This window comes from Gallus gallus, chromosome 1 (genome assembly GCF_016699485.2).
Source record: "Gallus gallus isolate bGalGal1 chromosome 1, bGalGal1.mat.broiler.GRCg7b, whole genome shotgun sequence".
NCBI lineage: Eukaryota > Metazoa > Chordata > Aves > Galliformes > Phasianidae > Gallus > Gallus gallus.
Window position 1 is genome coordinate 65,736,073 of NC_052532.1, and position 23,231 is coordinate 65,759,303.

A 23,231-nucleotide genomic window follows, 5' to 3' on the forward strand; every position below is an offset into this window, starting at 1 on the left:
AGGAACAGTTGTTTTTTGTTGTTTTTTTTTGATAAAAATGAAGAGTACGGGATATGGACAATAAAACATAGTATAGGACATATTACAGAGTATATAACACAGTACACTATAAAACCATGACAGAAGACTTTGTGGAGAATGTGTGCTTCTGTTCTAGTCTTCTTCATGCCAACAGTTTCCTCTTGTACCAGGGCAGTTCTTGTGTCTCCTGTTTGTGTTCCTTGGTGCGTTTAACTCGTGTGCGCAGAGCTCTTGCCTCTTTCTGGAATGCTGCTCTTGCAGTCATCCCAAATAATGGTCCCCAAACCATGTTGCAGAAACAAAAGTACGGTCAGACATGTTATGGAAACAGAGAAAGTCAAAGGAATGGTTGGAAGTGTAAATCTTCCTGTGTGCATCCTGTGGAAACCACAGTTATGGTAAAATGAAAATTAACTGCAGAGTAGGATATAGGCTTCTCTACGTGGTGACAGTTACTCTTTTTGCTGGTTCTGTCACTCCACTCAGAACCATAATCAACAACCAAAGTTTCTAAAGTCCCTGTAAGCATTTGGGGACTGCATCGTCTTCTTATTAATAAACTGCTATAATTAGACGGCATTTTTACCTTTATGAACAGATTTGTATTATTACTTAAATTGAACTTGGCTTATTCCAAGTTTGTGGCTTTTTTTCCGCCCACAAAGGGTCCTTTCCCATACAGATATCCCCAGCTCTGCTCCTGGAAAAGCTCTTTGGCTATACATCAAGGCTCACAGCCTGTCATTAGCCTCAGTTTTACTTTCTCTTTTTGAACAGTCATAAAATAACCCCTTAGAAGTATGGGTTTTTGACTAAACTAGAAATATTTACATAGATAAGATTAACAAGTAGAATATTCTTAAGTGCATTGTGTGGAAAGAAACGGGGGACTCCCACTGCTACAAACTAATCTGGCTTTGCTGAAGTTCTAGCTCAGGACAGTATTACTATTTTTACAGCTAAAGTGGTGGTGGTTGTTATTACTGCTCGTTTTTTTTTGTCATATCTGTGCCTGCTTAAGTGCTTAGGCCTACTTGTGGTACTTAGAGGTGCTGGTAGGGCCTGCTGTCTCATAGGTCCTGCAGATCCTTGTTTGTTTATTTGTTTGTTCATTTTAAAATTTTATTTATTTTTAAAGAAAATTTTGGGCTGATTTTTTTTCTCCCTCTTCTTTAACATAATTTATTTGAAAAGCCCATAGAGATGCTCATCTTACCAAGAGCAAAATTCATGTTTGAGGAACCTTCTGTGCAAAACATTGAGAAAACGTTTTTGTTTTGCTCGTCTGACTGCTCATAAACAAAATAGGAAATGGAGGCTTATCTTCAACGAATCTTCCTGCATGCAGAGGTCAGCACTGAACAAGGAATGGGCATCTTTTGAAACCTCTTCCACCAACCTACCCTTGGAGCCTCTTGTGCTCCCTGAGTGCCGTCAGAGCTGCAGGGCCAGCAAAGTAATTACAGTCACTTAAACCAATAGAGAAAGTGCTTGGGTTTAGATATGGAGGTTACTGACTTCACAATTTGATTGTGGGTTTCTGGGTGTTTCCTTTTTTTTTTCTTCTTTTTTTTTAACTTTATTCATCAGTGTTTTTTATTCCAAAACTGTTTGTTTAGTTAGACTTGGTTGATATTAATAAATAATTGTAAGATGGCTTCAGGATGCGATCCCTGACTGCCCTGCCCTGGCCTCCTGAGGTGGCATGTGGGGTGGACTTGGCTCATGTGAATGCTTTTGGTCGCAAAGATGATCTCAGAGTGGCTGATGTGAACTTGTTCTCATCATCTGGTTAAATAGCAGCAGTTCCAAGTAGTCTGTGTTTTCAAACCACTGCTCTGGTGTGCACTTGGGAGTTCCGTGTCCTTTCTTCCGCCTTCTACAACTTGAGAATAGAACAGCAGCAAGCACAGCTATGGCAGGTGCTTGGAGTCATCTGGGGTGCACTGCGCCTCTGAGCTGCAGGGGATGAGGTGGGGTTTGGGATGTCACGCTGCCCAGCTTTAGTGGTTGAAGTGTTAGGCTTTCAGTCACACTTGGGGAAGATGCCATCTCAGGAAGCTCAAGTGTGACTCAGAGACCCATAGTGTGTGAATAACCCTCCTAGCCACTGAGTGACAGCTCAAAGTAAAGGCAAATGCAGAGGACTTCGTGCTCCCAGTCTCATCCTTGCACCACTAACCATGCAAAACAGTCTAATCATGCGGGCATCTTATACTGGTGATATAAAAACAGAATCAGCAAGTGTTGGTTAGGCGTTTAAACACTTCAGAAGAACAGGAATATGTAGTTCTATCTTCCTCCTAGTTTGAGCTTCATATTGATTTATCATGAGAAGAGGTGCCACTTGAGTTCTAATAATGTCTAGTTTTCTTTCCTTTCCTCTTTTTCTTTTTTTTTTTCCTCTTTTGCTATTACATATTTCTATGGCAGCTTTTACATGTGATATATTTTGGGTCACACATTAATTTACACCAGTCTCTGTTCTGCAAAAAAGAGTTCACAAACTAAACAAAAAGGAATGAGGAGGGGGAAGTCTAGCAGAGCCCAGGCTTTTGTTTCATGTTTTGGATGCATTTTCTTTTTAAAATAAAATTATTGATATGCATTTGCTTTTATTTTTCTAGCCTTCCTCTTGCTGATGACCGGGTTCCTGTTTGATCCTGTTTATAAGCTTCCGAAGACTGAAAATAAGCTCAACTCCTCTGCATCGGGTAGGAAAACAAAACCCTATAGAGCTATACTGCAATTACTCTGGAGGGCTAGCAATATGGAAGAGTGGGGTGTGAAGGAAGAGCTTGTGGGGAAAAAAAAGGAGAAGGTTACTAGGTTACCACAAAAGACATTAGTGTACACAGTTTTTCTCACCCACTCTTTTGGACTGGGGAGGAGGGGAAGGAGTGGGCATATCTGTAAATGAAAAAGACTGTTCCCCACAACGTGTATTTCAAGTGTAGAAGCTTAAAGTTTATCTATGCTATCTGTTACTTGTTCAAGCAGCGCTGTTGTTCTGTTTCAACATGTTCAAAACCTCCCAAAATGTAATTTTGAAAGATTTAGAGGGTGTGAGTATCATTTAGAAATTTTCTGCCGAAATTAAAAAAAAAAAAAAAAAAAAAGAATCCCTAAATTATTATCAACTTCTGTGTATGTACGTATATATATTTACAGACAAATATTTATAAAATTAGTATTGATGCCTACGTAGTATAAGCAGTAGATTTTTTAGAAACACTTTATAAAATGACATACCTTGCAGTTAGGGAGAGTGGGTGGAGGAGAATTCAGTTGAATGTTACTGTTGGCCTGGCAGGAGCCTCAGCTCCAGGTAATTCCACAGTTAGAGCATCACCTCAATCCCGTAGTTGTCTATGCTTAACCTGGCTGCCATGAGTAGAAAATATTTGCAGAATTTATGGGTTGATGGTCAAGCACCTCCTTAAGGTGTGTTTTGGTTGTGTTTTGTTGTTCTTTATCTTGCTGTCAGGAAGAGTGGAATGTGTGAAATGCTTCTGAGTGCAGTGAGATTATCCTAGGGTTAGGCTTCATCTAGTCTGATCAGGTTGCTGTCATAGTGACATGTTCTTGGATAATCGGTCCACATGCAGAGGGCTGTTCCGTGGTTCTTGTCGGGACAAAATTTATAATTAACTCCAAATGTGGGTTTGTGAGAATAACGGATACTATTCTGGTGTAAATCAGTGGTTTTATGCTTTATAGTGAGGCCATAGGAATGTACCTGAGGTGACAATCCAGGTTACAGCATTTTAAAATGAGTGATTAAGCACCGAAAAGTTTTGTGATTCACTTTTCTCTTTTCTAACTGTCAGAAGTCAGTTGTGACATTCATGTATTTCTTCCTCTTCTAAGTAATCTTATCAAAGAAGAAATCGCTAATTTACTAACCAATGCTTAATAATCAAGGAAGTGAAACTTCTACTTGAGAGGAAAAAAAAGCAATTCTTTGCTGATTTGCTGAATGATTTTGAATAGTGTAAGCTCTCCATGTACTGGGCAAATGACTGTTTTTTTTTAAGGCTTTCATTCTGAGAAGGGGTCACCAGCCTTTGAGAATGAGCCGCTTTGTTGACAAATCTGTCCTCTAAACCGAATGGCATTAATTAGAATGTCAAGCTGCAGATCCTTACTTACTTTTTGATGTGGGTGGGGTTATCAACAAAAAATTTATAATAAATTTGATTGAAGATGATTTTAAAAGGTCTGCCACCTGTAGATAAAAATGTGCATTACTACACATGATAATTACCAAGACTGAAGGCCATGACATGATCCATTGACCTTTTGAAATCAGAACACTTACTATAAAGAAAAAAAAGGCACCGATTTCTCCAGCTATGTTAAAATAGGACATGTCTATGTATTCAACTGTATCGGTGCACTGTAATATATCTAGGGAAAAAGACACTTCGGATTATCTGTTAGACTCAAGTTTCCCGTCTTCTCCTCTGCGGGCTTATAAATCTCTGACTGATTTTGTATGTGTTGAGAGATCTTTTTTTGATCTAATGAAATCACTAAAAACATTCAGGTGTCTGAGACGGGAGCAAAACATCTCTGAGCCACCCTACAAAAATAAACTAGTTTTGTGTGTGGAGGATGAAAGAGTACAGAAACAGATTTCAGCTTCAGGCTTTCTAGAGGGGCATTCGCGGTGAGGGGGGGAGGGGGGGGGGGGGGGGGGGGGGAGGGGGGAGAGAAATAACCCAGCAACTATCATTGTAAAAATTATGAAAAGCCCTTTGATGGTCCTTTTTAAAGTCAGCTCACTAAATGGGGGCCAAAGCAAAAGCCTGAAAGGCAACTCGTAGCTTGCCATTAACAGCGTAGTCCCATCGCTGCTGTTTGCGGCTGAGAATGAGTGTTTCTGCGTGCAGTAATGGTGAGAAAAACTAAAGGGAAATAAAGGATGCGAATGAAAGATTTTCTGTTTTCATATGAGTACTTGGAACACCAAGCAAGCGAAGAAGCGGCAATTTTAGCTAAGCTTAATGTAATAGAAGACCACTGCACCCAAACTGTCTCAGCAGAACTTCCTGCATAATTAGATTGTAAATCTTCTCAACTGAGGACGTTTTGCCCAGGGTCAGATTGTCTAAGTAATAATCCATTCTACATAAATTAGAAGATTTGAACTGCTGGGATACCTTATTACATTAGTTTTGTTTTTATTCCTAATATAACTAAGGAGAACAAATGCAACAATTCTTTTTCCTTTTCTTCTTTTTAATTATGTTTCATCTCTTTAACTTTCGATTACCTCAGAAGGCCTTTCCTTGTAGATTTTGGATTTTTCCTGGGCAGTGATGATGAAGTTGCCATGTAGGCAAATTAATATATTTTTAATGTACTTCAGAAAGTGATACCAGTGAATCTTTTGGCCACCAGATTGTGTGATATCACTTCCTTTGTGAAGTATTTACCGAGAGATGCTGCTGCTCCCTTATTGTGCTTGTGTTTTCTGTGATGCTGAAGTTTTACCTCACACTGTGACTCCTTTGTTCTGCAGAGAATAGAATTGCCATCTTGAGGGTAAGAATTAATGGACATCAATTTACCGACGGTTAAGTTTTTAATTCAATTATTTTCTTTGTGGAAAATGAGACTGCGGGTACTTGACTTGCATATACAGCTGTATGTAAAAGTGGCAGGGGGCTAAATCCCGAGGTCATTTTTCAGTCAAAAATCACCACTGGGATTTCAGTATTTGACTTACACAAAGGGAACCATTTGCAGTGTAACACCAATTAATGTGTCTTGTTAGTGGTGGTTTTTTGTTCTATATCTGACTTCCCCTACAAAATGGAGGAGTGGTCAACTATTCAGGAAAACCTGTACTTTTATAATAGATCTAGCGGTTGTTATCCTATTTCAAAGAATCAGAGGATCGTTTGAGTTGGAAGGGACCCTTAAGGGCTGTTTAGTCCAACTCCCCTGCAGTCAACAGGGACACCTACAAGCTCAATCAGGTTTCTCAGAGCCTGGTCCAACCTGACCTTGAGTGTCTCCAGGGACAGAGGATCCACCACCTCTCTGGGCAACCTGTGCCAGTGCTTCACTACTGTCATCATTAAAAACTTCTTCCTTATATCCAGTCTAAATCTCTCCTCTTACAGTTTGAAACCATTTCCCCTTCTATCAAGACAGACCCCGCTGAAGAGTCTGCACCCTTCTTTCTTTCATATTTTCATTATTACATTTTACATTTTAGTTTTATTTTTACTCTTTCTTTTTATGCAGTTAAAGCCATATTTATGAATCAGGCACATTAAAACTTTACGACTAGACCCTCAAGATGTCTGTCTGCACTGCATCATTCCTGAAAACAGGGAAAAGGAGATGTAGGGACTTCTGCAAGGGCTTGTGATGCTGCAGGCTTCCAGTTGCTGGGCTTTTTTGTGTATGCACAAGGTCTAGACCTGCGCAATCATACAGCTGATAGCAGGATTGCAAAACTGGTCTGATCTAGATTTGTGGGGATTTTTTTTGTCAGATGCGCAAGGGTTGAAGCAGTTTACAGAAAAGGGAAAACCTATATGACAAGGAGGTCAGCTTCTGTTGTTAATGATGTTTTTTAAATGTGTCTCTCATTAGTGGAAATTCATGTGTAACATTATGGTATGTATGTATACTTCTTCAGAGAAAAAGGAAGCGGTCTTGGGAGGGGGAAGTATGAATTCCATGTTTCCAATCCTGTGCCCAGGGGTAGAAAAAATTCAAAAATGGAATGGGTGACTTTTGGTTTTGAAAATATAGGACTATTTTGATTGCGCGATACTGTCTGCTCAGCTCCCTGCTGGCTCTGTGCTCAGCTTACTGAAGAGAACTGGCAGCTGAAAGCAAAGCCTAAGTTTTGCTGGAGACATGAAGAGGTCCTGAAAACAGAGGTATTCCTAGACCAGAGTCACCCTTCTCTCAACTGTTGTGCAAGGAACGGCACGTTTTTAATTTTTCTCTATTGCTGTGAGACACTGGTGGCTGTGGGAAAGGAATACCGCTTTAGAAGACATGAAGGAAAGAAGCTGAGGATCTGTGAAAGGCCTTTGAAACTGATATTTTGGGAAAACATCGAAGCGCTCAGGTCCCCTTGGAAGCATGTGTGAGAAATGGAAGTTGGGAGATAGATCCAAGTAAAAAATGTTTTAAAATCCAAACTCGCTGTCATTACTGCCATTTTAATCATCACAGAATTACTTCTATGTGTTTAAGTTGCTTATTATTATTATTTAACAGCAAGTAGCACTGTTTTCTCAGGAACTCCAGAAATAAAGAAAATCAGAAATCAGACCTCCAGACTACTTTTGAGGCAGAAATAATCCAACCATTATTTCTGGTGTAAAAGGTTTGTGAATAGCATCATTTGCCTAGAAGCTGTTTTCCAACCTAATAACTCCCAGAATAATGACCTAAAACTGTTTCCAAGAGGATTAAGGCCCATATAACTATTAGGAAGTATAAGTTTTTGAAAAAAGCCTATTTCTGATTGGCTGAGAGGTGAGTTTTGATTTAGGTTAAAGCCGCTTGCTTGGGAGCATCAGTTTCAATCTCTCTGAAGTCAAAAGTGGTGAAGTAATCCTCTGGAGAAGGATTGTCTGAGGGTTATTATATAGATATATATAGAATATGTGTGTATGTAGAGATATTACTTATTGCTGTAATGACCTCAAAGATGGTCATTTAACTGGGTTTTTAATCCGTTTGGGAGGGAGGTTTTAATCTTGGGCTTTAGTTTGCCTTGGGAAAAAAAAACATTCAAAATGGGCTGAGATAGCAGCTGGACACTTAGCTTGTTGGTTAATCATCACCCGAACGCTCTTCCTTGGACAAACCGGAACAGAGAATTGACTGTCTCCCATGGTATGGGTGTAGTTTTAAGGTTGTGCACTTGCTGTGTGTGCCTTACTCTTGCTAATTGCTTTTTTAGCCACCGCAGTCTGTAAAGAGGAGGGAGGAGAAAATGTGGGCTCAGGGTGACTTGGGAATATCTGCAGCACAGGGGGTCAGGCATTAAGAGTTAGAGGAAAGCATGGATTTGTGGCTGGATCCCTTTGATAGAAGTACAACTCAGTGAGCAACTCTTTAAATTGGCAAAACTTCCCAACCGTGCATCAAAATACTGGTGACAGACTTTTGCAGAAGAAAGCACGTGAATTCTTGCTGCAATGGTGGTTAACCACCTTTTTTTTTTTTGTTGTTTTTACCTTTTTGAAATAATTGGAGCTAGTGCCATAGCTTGTCGGGATCCCCAGACTGTTTCAGCAGTTCTTACTGAAGTCCTCAAACTACCGGGGAGTTCAGGCAGCTTTCTCATGGGCTACCTTCACTGCCCACACTCAGGATTGTTTTGTGTACGTCCCACAGTTGCATAAGGAGGTGAAAGCAGACATCTGGCATTAGCAGAGAAAAATAAAATTGGTTCAGTTCCATAAGCAATGAGTATCACCTGTCATCTGGGAGTTTGTAATAATACGCTTGTGCTGTATTAAATCTGGCCTTGGGTAAGGTTGGTATTGTGTGCAACGTGAAGGTGAGTTAGCAAACCTTTTCACTGGAAAAAAAAAAGTGCCAATTTTGAGAGAGATTGAAATCAACATTTAAAAAAGCACAGACGAGATTTTATCAGTGGTGCTGTTTAACAAACAGCTGAACTGAACTCCGTTTGGAAAAACTCACTCCAGTAATTTTTTGCATTAGTTGATTATAGCCACAATAGGGACAGGCAAAGAAGTGTTTGCTGATCAGATCTATGGCCAAATTCTTATTTCTGATGCAAGATGCACAGTGCCAAAAATCTGATGCATATGCTTACGAAAGATTTTTCTGGTTCTATATGTACTATAAATATATTCCACATGGCTTTATACAAAGCTCTCTGTTATTTCAGTAAATCACAAGCTACTAAGCCAAATGCAAAGAAGGTGAAGCTCCGAATAAAATCCTGTAACATTTTATGACTTGAAACTCTCTTTTAGAATATATTTGTTTCATTACTTTGTGGCTTTGATGGTCTCAATTGGGCAAGCATTGAAAAGAGGCAAAAAATCTTTTCACGGAGTTGTCTTGTTGCAGTTAGGCTAGCAGACAAGGAGAAAAAAAATCCTGGTGTGTATATATTTTTTTTCCCCCAGTAGTCTGGATTTCAGTTTAAAACAAGGAAAATATAGTTTCTAGTTAAAATAAATTAAGAAATACTGCTGCTGAAGATGTTGCTTGATGTGATAGAGCTTTGCCAAACTGCTTGCCTAGTTTGAATACAAGTCTTTCCCGGGTTTTTGCAGCAAAAATCTGCGCTTCCTCCATTCCCAGGTGTGGGACCAAGAGCATGTTTTGCAGCTCTGTCCCTCTAAGCCAGCAGGTCTGTATGGTGGCCCTGCACTTGCTCAGAATCTCCCCATGCAACAATGAAAATAAACCTAGCAGTTGTCTAGCTGGTTTCTCTTTCTTAATTTAAGAACACTGAAATCCAGCATTTGAATATAGAAAGATTAGAAAAGAGAGTGGAAGTGGAGGAACAGAGTTTGGTAAACCCATGCAGCAAAGTAAGAGCAGAACTGCAGAGATATTCCCCTGCTGCAAGCAACAGGTCACTCTAGTTCTTCCCAATCCCTGTTGTACCAGAGCTAAAGGAATTTGAATTCCTTTTCTTTTTATTGTTTTCGGTGTTCTGTTTTGCTTTCGAGCAGCAGCTTGATGTTTGCAATGAAAAGAGCTGTCATGATTGGTGATACAAATAGACCATCATCCCAGTTGGTTGCTTGTCCCTTGCCCATAATCAGAATTATACCTTCTTACTGCATTTTTTCCACATACACAAACTTGTATTCTTTCTATAGCTGTAAATTTGAGCTCCTACACAGTCTGCTCCCTGCCATGCATTGTCTTGTGCAGCTGCTAGGAAAAAGCCAAGAATAAAACAGGCTGAGGTTGTTACTTACACGTGTGACACCTCGGTGGTGATTACTGCGTTTGGGAAAATTTCAGGACAGCATTATTGCACCATACAGTCAAGGGAAGTATCACTGGAGGTATAGGCCTAGGTAAGCGAGGAGGGCAGTACCAGTGAAGCTGGGCTTTTGGGTCTCACAGGCAGGTTTCAGCAGTATCTGTTAGAATAGTGTTCTGCATCTTTCTGAGCTCCTACCTCTCTGCACATTGGGGTGCCTATGGGGCAGCACCCTAGGGCTGGGAACCTCCACAGTGGGCGGGCCAGGGCTCCAGCAGTGCCAACCTGGGAGACAGGAGAGCTGATGGCTTTGATTTCTGTGCCTTCGAAAGGGTTAAAGCCAAGGTGCTCTATTGTATTAATGATGGTTGTCTCTCCTCAGAGCCCATTGGGCTCTTTCAGGGGCCTCTCAAAACAATGAGTGCACTGAGGCTGTTCTGTCTAATTACTCCAAGACAGGGATGCTAAAGAGGAATTAATGACAGTTGACAAGTGCAATTAATAATTATAGCAAAGCCGGGAGTCATGCAGCAGGCAGATGACAATAACAGGGTAACTGTACATGACAGCTTTCATCCGTTCCCCCCCCCCTTTCTTTCTTTTACCCTTTAATGTGAGCTGCTGCATGCAGCCAGGCCTCGTCGCGCGCTGACATGGAGAGAGAAGGCGCTGAGATCTGGTCACTGGGCTTTGGCCGAGTTCTCACCTCCCCTCAGTCGCTCCCTCTTAAAATAAATAATGAAAACGAAAAATAATAATAAAAAAATAACGGCCAGCACCAACTTAGCGGCACAGGCTTCTGTTAGCTTTCACGGTCAGGTGTTGACAAGACTGCTTAAAATTCATGTTGGGAGATTGGAAGGAGAAGGGGACAGGGAAAGGCAGCAGCAAGCTGGAGTTGAAGTGGGATTTCCATATCAAAGGCCAGGCCTTTGGCTCTGAATGGTAATTAAAGTACCCAGATTTCATCTCCTTGGTCAGCTCATGAAAAGGAAGGAAAAATTAGAGAGAGGATTTTTTCACTCCCTTTAGACTACAGTACAGCAAGCAGTAAATTAAATGAAAGTTGAGCTAAAAGGTGCCTAACGCTTCAATCTTTTGCATCTAATAGAATCTATGATGTTTTTAAAGCATTTATTCAGTTCACATCTTCATCTTGCTGTGATTATAAAGGATATCATGTCTGCTTACATTTATTGGACACACATCTTGGCCATCCCTGGGTTGTAAAAGGATTTCACTTTGCATTATGTTGCTGTTGTGTTATGGCCTTTCGGTTAATAATAAATAAAAAAAAAAAATCAGAAAAAAAAACAAAAAACGTGGGGGGAGAGAGAGAGAAAAGAGGCACATTTCTCTGTAATTCCTACATGGTCATTGTAAGAACCACCAACACTGAGAACCAAATAAATGCAAATTTAATGAAGCATGGGGAACCGGTAATGAGATACAACAGCCTCTCACCTTGAGGTTGCTGGTTCAGATCTAGACCGGGGCGCTATGGGAAGTGGGCACAAACCAGCAGCCACGTGGCAGTAAATGTGCAATGTTTTGTCACCTCAGTGCGGTTCCCAGTGGTACATAGCGATGAAATGAAAACCTTACTCGCCTTTGCTAATGGTGTCTCTTCAGGGACAAGGGCTGTGTGAGCTCTGGATTTCTTGCCCCTCACTTGAATCCCATTCAAGTCACACTGAGCTGTAAAGTGGGGCACCCAGTCCAGCACTCTCCCCTGGCTCTGGGCACCAAGGTCTCTGAAACCATTGATTTCACCTTTTGCATGCAATGATAAATACCAAAGCCTGAGAGTTTCACAAATGTTGCTGGAATCCTGTTTTGCCCTCCTGTTTCTCTTTAGGTCTGGGCTTGCCAAGCAGTCTCTCAACTCCTTGGCCTCCTGCCCCTGGGTTTGCACCTCAGTAGGCCCACGGTTGCACCCTCAGGCCCCGAGGGAAAAACCAGTTCAGATCTTCTCACTTCTGCTCTGTTGCTACAGCAAATGGAAAGGATCCCAACCTTGAGTTTCAGAGTTGTGTGTGTCTAATTAAAGGTGACCAGATTGGGTCTTGTTTACCTGCGGGCTGAGTCAGAGCCTGCCATAACTCACTGGAAATGCATCTCCTGGCCCCATTGGATGCTGGATCAGTTCCCTGAGTTGAAACCCTGCAGTCTGAATGTTTTGGTGCATTTTCCTATAGTTAGATCTCAGCTACGTATTACAAACGTAGGCCTTTTGACACGACTGTTTTATTATGATACGTTATAGATGTAGGTAGTGCGGGTGGTGTCCTCTCCGTATTAACATAGCTGCTGTGACAGGAGGTGTGGAAAGAACCTGAAGTGAAACTTCAAATAATTATGATCAAAATGTGAAAAGAGAGAGGAAAAAAGGGCAAATTACTGCAACAAATGGCAAGAACATAAAAATGAGCCAAACTAAATTCCAGCTGAACTCAAAACCACCCTGAACTTCAGAGGTTTACAAACGTAGACTTCTAAATACTGGGACTATTTCTCTTCTTCCCCTCCTCTTTTTCTCCCTTTCTTGCTCTTTTCCTTCTCTTTACCTCTCTGAGGCACTCCTTCCTTTCCCCCCACCTCTGCTCAAGTGCATCATTTTCTGCTATTGTGTTTAAAAAACTCTGCTGCAGGGGCTCTGAAATGAATAAAAACGTAATCCTCAATGTGCCCATTGTGCGCTCTCATTTGTTTTTGCTGTATCGATTTATCAGCGGAGGGAAATTACTTGCTGGAAGAGAGGATGCCAGTCAGAATGACATTTATTTCATAGTACAAGGAGGCTCTCCAGCGTGTTTCCATGTAACCCAGATATTGGAGCTGTAAAAGGGCTTGTAACAAGGTTTAGTGCTATGATTAGATCGTGTGGAGCACCTTGCTTTCATAACAACAGGCACTTGGCTGGAGCCAAGGCCTCAGGTTATGGTCAATTTTTTTTTTTTAATTCCTTTTTTCTTAATACAGAGTATGTAGCTCGCACCCCAAAATACTTCTCTGTTCAAAACTCAACCATGTAAACTTGTGAAATGTCATTTGGTATTTATAAAGGGTCTTTATAAAGGAGCTTTTGTGTCACGGAGCTAAAAGGCAAAAAAGATAACGTATTTACTTATTAATCTTTTTAGTATTGCGCTTCCTTGCATTTCTAGTGAAATAACCCCATGATTTTAATTCACCAAAGCAAATCTTTTCTTCCAGTGGTTGTAAGCTACAGTTGCTCAAGGCTAATAATTACCTGTAAAAACGAAGCGTATTCCTTGTCCCAAACTATGACAGTCATATACATGTTGCGAATAAAGATAGAATTCAAGAAACTGAATCCCGGCCACAGCGTTGGTGTTCAGCTGCTGTTCCTGGGCAGTTTGTGCCATGGGCTTTGCTGTGCTTTCTTGCAGCCAGCATCCGTCGAGCTCAGCAGCCCCTTTTCAACAGCATCCAGCATCAGGTGGCTCCAAGGGAGACCCCAGAGCCCAGAACAGACTGTCCTCTGATGGGCTGCTCTTTAGCAAATGGATATTGGCTTATCCTCGGCAGCATTTCATATACATTTGGATACTTTCTGCTAGAAGACATTCTTAAAAGTCTTGACATATTTATGGCTCCTTAAGAACCTGGGCCTGGAAATAACCTTCTGAGTTGTCAAGCTCTTCCTCCTAGCAGGGATATTGATAGCATATAACCTTCATTAATTTCCTGTGATTTTATTTATTGGCATAGATGTGAAGTTGTTGCTCTTTTCTTCAAGCCTGTAGCTATCTCTCTTTGACTTACCCCAGGTCAGGAGCTCCTGCGGTGTCATATGGCATGGAGCTTTGGGGTGAGATGTGCCCTGTCAGCTGGGGGCTGTTCTTGCCCTGAGCAGTGATGCTGGCGGGGAGCCCACAGCACCTGGCTGTGGTTGCAGTGTGTGGAAGCTGGCAGTGAGGTGCAGGGAGTTGTGTCTGCAGTGAAGGTTGCTCAACACATTCCATCCTAAAACTCTTATGAGCTGTTTATAGCTTTGCCAAATGATTTCAGCTTTGGCTGATATTTTCCATTTGGGGTGACTGCTTCAGACATTAAAAAAAATAAAAATAAAAAATTGAAAGGAATTTTCAGCCAAAATAACTCAGCTGTTCCAAAACTGAGAGAAAAAAATAAGTTGTTTTGCTTTTTATTAAGAGTATTCTTCTCGCTGTCTTGACAGGAAGCTCAGCTCCCAGGTTACAAGGCTCTGAAATGCTAGCTTTTTTGTATCTAGCCATTTCTTGTAACTTGTTTAACTAACCTGGGGACCTCTTTGCTGCACTGGAACCAGGTGGGTGCTCGCCCACTTTGGGTGAGCAGGGCTAGATCAAGTCAGCCAATCTGACTACATGGCTTTTTCCCACTTTGTACAGAGGATAATGCTGTTGCCACGATGCTATCGAGCTGAGCTCTGACTGGGGCTGCGTTTGAGCTGCAGTTAGCTGGGGATCTCTGCTAGCTAAGCTTGACCTGACCTGAACTGCTTCTTTCTAGTCTAGATGAGATGTGTTATTTTCCTCCTAAAGTTCAGGTCAGACATGCAGTGAGAGTAAAAGAGAAAGAGTAATAGTGGACTGTAGGAAAGAAATGAGATTGAATAAGTGCCTAGCAGAAGCAGACGATGATACTCTTGCTTTTGGTGTATTTGGGAGCGCGCACGCAGATCTGCCTGATGGAACTTGTTGCAACAGTAGGAGCGTGGCTTTTCCCTGCAGCAGCGGGCACAGGTATTTGCTGGAGTGCTGGAGGCTTCCACTTCTTCAGGCAGGCAGTGACCCTTCACTGAGGTAGCAGAAGACTGGCGAGAGGAAATAATACTCATCTGGGGAGTAGGAAATGGAGTTTTGTGGGTACGTGGTCCTGATGAAGGAAGTCTTAGCATACCAAGGACTGAGGAGGACGTGAGGTGGTTGCAGTAGCCAGAAAACCGTCCTGGTAGTTTGTTGATTTGCAGGGGGGAGGTCTGATATCGTTTAGGAATTCTCTCTTCCATCGGCACAGTAGGCAATGGGAAGGTTGACCAGTTTGCTTTGTTTTCTGCATACCCAGACAGCTATATTTTGAATGAAACGTGGGTATTGGTAACAAACTGATACAAGGAAAAACTAAGTCGAAATGGTGTTGTTTAAAAATAACTGCTTTGGTACCATAGAGTCTAAAATTATTGAGGCATATGGAAATATATGTAAAATCAATACACTACTATGTCATTTTTTGCGTCAGAATCAGTGTGTGTCGGTGCTGACAAAATGGCATACACTACCTTTCCCCATCTGTTCCAAGCACATTCAGTGTAGTGCCTTGAAAAGCTTTTGCAAGTCATGACATAAATACACAACTGGATGGTGAAATAGAGTAGCAATCCAGTGAAACCTCCTGAGAAGGAAATTGTTTTAATCCTTTTCAGGCTAAAAATTAATTAAAAAAAAAAAAAAGAGAGAGAGAAAACCAGAAAAAAAAGAAAGGTTTTAATTTAAGAATTTGAGTGTAGTAACATTTAGCAGCCATACCCATGTTAAACGTTTCTCACCACCACCACCACTACTATATCAGAAAATAGCTTCCAACGTGGATAAAATCCAAAATCAATTAGTTCAGTTTCACTTTTTTTTTTTTTTTTCAAATTTCATTGTTAGTTTTTTTAAAGAACATCTTCCAGATTGTCTCTAAACTTTGCATGAAAATTAATTTAGTTAGAAGTTTCTTGCCATTTGCATATTCCAGCCTGGAGGAGCTGCAGATTTGCAGAGATCGCCAGTAAAAATAGTAACATGAATTCCCACACAGCAGTACCTGTGTAGATCTTCAAATGTCATTCCTGGTAAGTATTTACATCTTATTGGGTTTTTTTAGCAGAACCGTACTTGGACTGTGGTGAGCAGTAAAACCATACCGCTCTCCCTTACCGGATGAGTATTAGATGTCCATTCATGTGACTTTAACAGTGCTTTTACATTTGTACAAAAATGTTCTTCTAAGAAATACACGGAAATGAAAATACCTTCTAATAGACGTGCAGAAGGCCTTATCCTAAAATATAAGACTCTCCTTACGTGCCCCACTTCTAGGGCAGAGTAGGCACAAATTTGTAGGCAACCTGTAGGACATGGTTTCCAGCAGATTCTTATCTGTGGTTTTCTTTTTTATCTATGTAACTTGACTACAATTACTTCTGTCTACTTCATAGTTATCTAGCAGCACTCTTGGTAGAACTTGAGGTACAACGGCTGCCGGAATGCGCTTTTCTTGTCCTCTTGTCCATCAGTGTTATCAGAAGGAACTGTGGATGTGTAGAAGTGAGTGTCTGAAATGAGAGCAGCTTAGAGAGTTTTAAACCGCCTTCGTTTTTGGTGCAAGCCTGCAGAAACTTAGTGGGGCAAACACCTCCGGGACCAGATAAATAAATGCTTGTAACTGTCTTTGTAACGGGAGTAACTGTCTGTGTAACACCAATGAAAGACCGGGAGAAAGTAATGGAAGTATGAATAAGTACATTATTGTTCTCTTTAAGTCCTAATGTGGTTTGAGAACCTCCAGATTATTAACAGATTCTGGGGCCAAAGAGCGTGCATATAATCTGGTTTCTCCTATAGCAGTTGTTTTAAAATAGATCTCTAATTTTCTAAGTCAAAATGAATGAAATGAGAAGTATTGTACAGGCACAGCTTCATACTAGTTATTATTGTGACTTTTATCTCATTATTTTTTGCTTATTATAATGTTAACTTTGGAAGATATCTGGAGCAAGAGCCAAAAGCAATGGGAAGACCTGCCTTTTGGCACAGCTAGAACAATTAGTTGGAAGATCTTGCACTGTGATGTTTGTTCATCTCTTCGCTATTGTTGAATTTTGCTTTCGCTTGCAAGTGTGAACCAGCAGATTAGACACTTCCAAAGGCTCATTCACTGTGAGGTTTTGCAGGTGATTTCAGTTTAATGCAACCAGATAATTGTAGCTGTGGGGCTTGGCTAGGTTATAAAGCTGCTAATCCAGACAATATTATCTGATCACATGTTGTGCTTATATGAGAGACCTCTGCCTTTAATAGTCTCTCCCTGTGCTTGTAAGTGGTTTTTTTTTTAGTTTCAGCAGCCCTATAAAAATGAGACACAGGCTAAGATTAAGCTCTGAAGCAAGTTACTAAAGTTATTCAGTGCTTGATTATATTCACTCTGTACATATAATGCACATAACGTGTGTCATCTAGCTCATGATGCTAACATGTACATTCACCTCTCAGTTTTAAGAGCATGCAAGGTGGTAGGCACTGACAACTCTGAAAAAGAAGTATTTGGCTAAAGGCCCACATGCAGCTGAAGCAAATACAGGGTATTGCTTTGCAGGCGGTTCTATCAATTAGCATGGTCAGAAAACAAATGTTTTTGTAAGTAAGTGTGTAATTGTGCATATTGTGGCATTACGCTGAACTGAAATAAGGTTTGTGGGGGGAGAGAAAGAAGAGTGAAATTGCTTATCAGCCTCAAATCTAGACCTCTCATTTGGCAGTATTGTTTGCACACCTTTAGTGAAACTTCCCAAGAACCTTCTCTCCCACTGTTTTTAACTACGTGATCAGGATAGAAAGTGGACTGTCTGTCTGAATTCCTTCTGAACCAGCCAGCAGAATATGCCCCCTAGGTTTGGTAGAATTGCTGTGGCTCGAATTCTGAATTTGAGAAGAGCATTGGTATAATATTTGAGTGATTTGGTATGTTACAGATTGAAGGAGATCTGTATACTGCTAAACCTATGAAGTTCAGTAGCTTCCAATTACTCCTTTGCATGCCTCTGTCACTGCTCAGGCCAATGCAAAGCCTGGCTGAGCAGCCCTGTGTTCTGAGGAATAAAGCTGGCTCCTCAGCTTCTTCAAGGAAGTGATCATGCTGCATGGCCTGCCTGTAAGAATAGGAGTGCCAGGCTACTCCCTCGGAAAACTGGCCATGTTATTGTGCTCTTCTTTGTATTCTTATTACTAGATACAATACACTCACGTAGCCACTTTGAACTCCTTATCAACAAGTGTTTGTAAGAGGCAAACTCTTGGAATTAAATGAAGTAATTAATCTATTTACACTTGTCAAACTTGGGTGAAAAGAACACAACACTAACCACCATAACCCCCCCCCCCCAAAACAACAGCTAAAAGAAAACCACACTACCACAACCTGTCAACTGGAGCTGCTCTTCCTGCTTGAACGTGCTTGGCTGCTCTTTTGACTGTGTGCTGTGTGGACACACCTTACCTTCAGCCTTTGACCTAGTATCAAGCTTTTGTCCCCCTCCTGTTCTCACAATAAACAGGCAAAGTGCTGTTTCAAAATGCACTGAATCAAGTTGCTGTTGTCTCAAGAAATCATGGTGGCAGCAGAGAGTCAGCCTCGAATAGCAGAAGTCAATTCACTGTACTTTTTTGGACTGATTCTCGGCTTGAATTAAGTTCAAGGAAGCAAATGAAATACAAAACAATTGGGATTTTGCAGTACTAAAGTCTTTCGCCATCTATTTCAGCAATTTCTTTTAGGGAACAAGAATGACCCAACACTTATCCCATAACATTTCAGCTAAATGTAGTCCTTTAAAAAATTTATTTAGTTTTAGGCAATATTTGGCTCTGAGTTAGCCAAGGCTTAGCAAGTTTATTTACGTATAAATAGTTATTTCAGCTTCAGTGTGACTACTGATGTGTGTAGAGCTGCACACATGTTGAAGTCTCTGGAAGACGTATGCCTAATAAATAGCGCTGGGGAACACTAATGTCAAATGTGTAATTAAAAATCGTCAGGACCAGCAAATTTCTGAGCATGTTCAGTATCCTTTTTGTGAACCTCAGAATATCAGCTGGTTTTGGTGAAAATCATAGTAGGCAATTAGCTTGCATCATAGAGGCTCATAGTAACTGAACCTCTTGGCAGATTTTGTGGTGGGATGATTTCCTGTCTGTGCTATAAGCCAAATTAATTAATAAAAGACTTTAAAAAAAAAGATCACTTATTCTAACACAGTCATTTCACTGTCAGAGGTGTATAAAAGTAAAGAATTTGAAGCTGGACACTGCTACCTTGCACTTTGGGTATTTTTTTTTGTAAGAATCAATCTGATGCAAAAGTGCTGCTCTGTAAGTAATGCCTCCTATTTTATGATGTTGGCCAATAATGTCATTTGCAGATGTTGGTGGTACGGCAGTAGAGGTTGAACCTTCCCACCAATATTCCACTAGATTTTGTTGCCATGCAACAAATGGCAGCAGAAGGACAGTCTGACAGATCGGTGTCTGACATGGAAGTGCACACTGAGCAGAAGTGTGTCACTGAAGTCCTTCTCCACGTAGAGAAAAAAGGCACCCATTGACATTCACTGACTCTTTCTGAGTGTTTATGGAGACCAAACAGTGGCTGTGGGCACACTGAAGTGGCATGTGACGTGCTTCAGCAGTGGAAACAACGTCATGGAAGACAAGCCATGTTAGAGACGACAGTGCACAGCTGTCACAAAATGAAGAGTGTCTCAATCAGCGCATCTGTGTGAAGTGGCAGATTGCAACCAGGGAACTGTGTACAGAGCTAAACATTGGCTTCATTGTATTGAGAAAGATGGTGGTAGCATGGGAATATCATAGAGTTTGTGCCGATTTCCCATGAATGCTCACACAGGAAAAAAGAACACCATATGCAAGTTTGTCAGGACCTATTGAACCAATACAAGGCTGATGGTGACAGTTTTCTGAATCGCATCATTACTGATGATGGGGCATGGTGTCACTGCTATAAGCTGGAGTCAAAACAGCAGTCCAGGAGTGGAGACGTGAATTTTCCTTTTAAGAAAAAGTTCAAGACTCAGTTCTCAGCAGGTAAAGTGATGTGCGCTGCCTTTTAGGATAGGAAAGGAATGATCCTTCTGGGTTTTCTGAAAGCTGGACAAACCGTCAGCTCTGGCCACTACGTTGTAACGCTGTCTAAGCTGAAGGTTTGAACTTCCAGAGTCAGGCCATAGAAGAAGACAACCTTTCTCTTGCTGCATGATAATACCAGGCCCCACACCAGTTGGAAAACTGGAGCACATTGCCAATCTCAGCTAGACTGTCCTACCACACCCACTGTATAGTTCAGATTGGTGCCTTCTGACTTCCATCTGTTTGGACCAGAGAAAGATGAAACGGAACAACGTTTTCCTAGGAATGACACCATCATAGCAGCTGTGAAACAGCAAGTCACCTCCACTGGTGCAGATTTTTATGTGTACAGCATGCAGGCTCTTGTTCGTTGCTGGTGAAAACGCATAGCTAATGGTGGTGAGTACGTTGCTAAACAGTGTTTTGTAGCTGTGAATTCTCTCTACTGTTATTGCGCTCTTTGTTAAGAGTTTCCATGGAAATAAATAGGAGGCATTACTTTTGGAGCAGCATGCATATTTGCACCCTGTTAAAGCAACTTTTATTTTGAGCACCATATCACAATCAGTGTTCTGCCTGAGATTTGAGCAAATCTTATGAATGGATTTCCCTTTATTTGCTCTTTTTATAAAATGTAAAGGTTTTCCTTCCATTTCAGAAGGTCCAAATGGTTCTGTCTGGATAAGCAAGACGAGCAAGATTTGGTTCTAAGTCGCATTGCGTTGGATGATGGTGCTTGCTCTCAAAATCAATGATGTTTGTTTTCCTGTAAAAGATGATGACAGTAAACAGGTTTACTGCTGGCTGTACTTCCAATGTGCTTTCACTCTGACCTCATTGCTGCGGAACTCATTTACTTCCTGCTATTGGTCAGTCTTTGTGGTCTTCCTGAGCATCACCAGATTCAGAAAGGCAACCAGAATGCTGCAGTAGTGGCCTGAGCCACAAATGACATTGGCTGCCCCTGGGGTGTTGGTGAGTGTCTGCATCTCGTGGTGGGAAATGGTGTAATCACACAAGCAAATTGTGGCAGTGGATATCTCCAAATAGTGAACAGCACTTCTTGGGGCAAGAAATGAGTTGCTGAAAGAGAGAAAAGTGAAAGAGCAAAAAAATACACTCCTAGGTGTTTTAGTTGCGTTTAGCGATGGGACTGAGATCTCCATGGCATGAAAATTCAGTTGTCTAGCACTGCAGTGAGATGTGTCTGGAAGAGAAGACATCGCTTTCCCATTTGAAAGCGTAGCTGGCTTAATAATGCATCCAAAAAAGATGGAGAGTCTCCAGACCCTCCTTACAGTTTATGCCCATTTTCATTCCCTGAACCTAGCTGACATGGGACGCTGCTGAGGCACAAACCATGATACCAAAGGGCTTTCCCTCCCCGTCTCTTGTCCTTGTTGTACAGTGAGTAGCAGCCACTCAGGGCTCAGTGCCCTGCACAGAATGTCAGAGGAGTTTTCTGTGCTTCTCTCCCACGTAGCCAAACGTGCCTGGTGTGCAATGGGCTCTTTAGCCATTGTTTTGCTCTTGTTAATTTTAAGCGTGGAAGGCTTTGTCTCTTTTGCTGAACTGTGAAACACATGCTGATCCTTCTGAACAGGTGGCCTAGAAACCAAATGTTTATGCATATTAGTTTTAAAGCACATGCATACAATAGTATCGTTTGATCTTACCTTTGAAAAGCTTCCCTCATCATTCTTCTGAGCAACCAGAAAATACTGTAAACGCTTCATCCTTACCTGGGGCCCATACCCAGCCTTAGGACTCCTTTAGCCTCTGTTCCTGTTCCCATTCCCTATCAGGAGCAGTAATGTGCAAAATGTGGGCTGAAACTGTTGCCGCCTAAGGCCGCTGTCTAGGCTGAGGATAAATTTGATCAGCTACACAGTTGTATTTTTCAATGGAGCCTCCATTTCTTCTGTTCCTTTTCCAAGAGAAACAAAAGCCCAAGCAAATGTCCACACAGTGCCTCTGGCTTTGTGTTAAGCTCCCACAAGGAGACTTACTCTGTTCCCTTCAGCTTCTTGTACTTCACCCACTGCTGGGATATCTGGGCTCTTGGGTAGAGCTCAGTAGGGCTCTTCTGTGTCTTCTCGAGTCTTATGATGGAAATGCAGTGCTGCTTTGCATCCTGGATATATGCTCTGTGGAACTAGAAGAAGGTAAGGTGAACATATGCATACAAGACAGCTTAGGTACTCCAGGGTATCCTGTCCTGCATCCGGTTGCCTTTTCAATAACGTGCCAGTCTGAAGCCATACCCTTGTATCAGAGGGGTGGGCACAACTCAGCAACAGCTGGATTTTCAGCTCACTCTGGTTAGGACAGTATTTACCTATGGCAAGACCTAGCTTCTCACTGACTGGCTTGCAGCTAGTGTGGTTGTGGCTCTCTGCCTGGCCCAGTTGCCCTAGCAGGAGTCCAGCCTTACAGGCTGAGTGCTCCAGAAATGCAGCAAGCTGTGGTCGTACTGTCCCTGACACATGGACATGGGATCCGGCCTTCAAACCCAGGCTTCCCCTTTCAGATGAGCTGCTGGTTTAGTGCTTGCTGTCACCTCATCAATTTCTTTCTGCCCTAGCATCATCCCTTTTTGATTTCATACCCAATGCTACCCACAGCATTGTATTCCACCTGGAGCTTTCAAAGAATAACAGCCTGAGTGGAAGTCAGTTCATGCAAGTCAGAGATCAGCATAACCTTTGGCTCCTCTCTGCCCATGAGCAGCTTTGAAGAGGAAACATGTCCTCTTCTCCTGCCCTGTTGCCACACTCCTCCTTGCTGCTGGGAAGCAAATGAGATCTTATATGTATTAACACCATGCTCCTGGGCATGCTCCATGTGCAAGTCCCCGGCAGCCGTAAATTAATTAAAAGTAGACAGAAACCATAGAAAAAAGCAAGTTCCCTTCCCCCTCCCCCTGCCCCTCTTTTCCTTTCTTTCTCTGTGGGTAAATAGCTAATTCCTTTGTTCCTTGCCGCACTATTTCATTTCTGCCATCATTGTCCTCATTGTTCTCTGAAACAGGAGGGGTCTGGGCCAGGAGCAGCCAAGGTCTTGGCTAATGACGGGAAGTCTTTAAAGTTTGCGCTGCATTTCATCTTCTCTGTGGGAGTTTTAGGACGCATCCAGTGTTTGATCCCCACCGTGCAACTTTGCTTCTAGTTAATTAACAGATCCCCATTACACTCTCTCATCTGCAAGCACATGGGAGGCCTATCAGGAGGTAATTCAAGGCCAATCTGAGTGATGGCAGAAATTAGAGAAAATGGTTGTTTTAGGGTTCTAACATTCAGAATAAAGCTCTCCCTTTGCAGAGGTGCCCTGTAAAT

The 23,231-nt window shown here is 41.7% G+C and overlaps 1 protein-coding gene across 8 annotated transcripts in view; it reads left to right on the forward strand.

The window, feature by feature from the left end:
- SOX5 (SRY-box 5) overlaps positions 1-23,231 on the forward strand; it is a 641,599-nt gene that overhangs the window by 147,326 nt on the left and 471,042 nt on the right. For 7 of the 8 annotated variants that reach the window (NM_001397975.1, XM_046939364.1, XM_046939363.1 and 4 more), the window contains one exon: positions 2,649-2,735. The exons of the other annotated variant lie outside the window; for it this stretch is intronic. The gene's annotated coding sequence lies outside the window, so the exon portion shown is untranslated. The remainder of the gene's footprint in view (positions 1-2,648; positions 2,736-23,231) is intronic. 8 annotated transcript variants of the gene reach the window in all.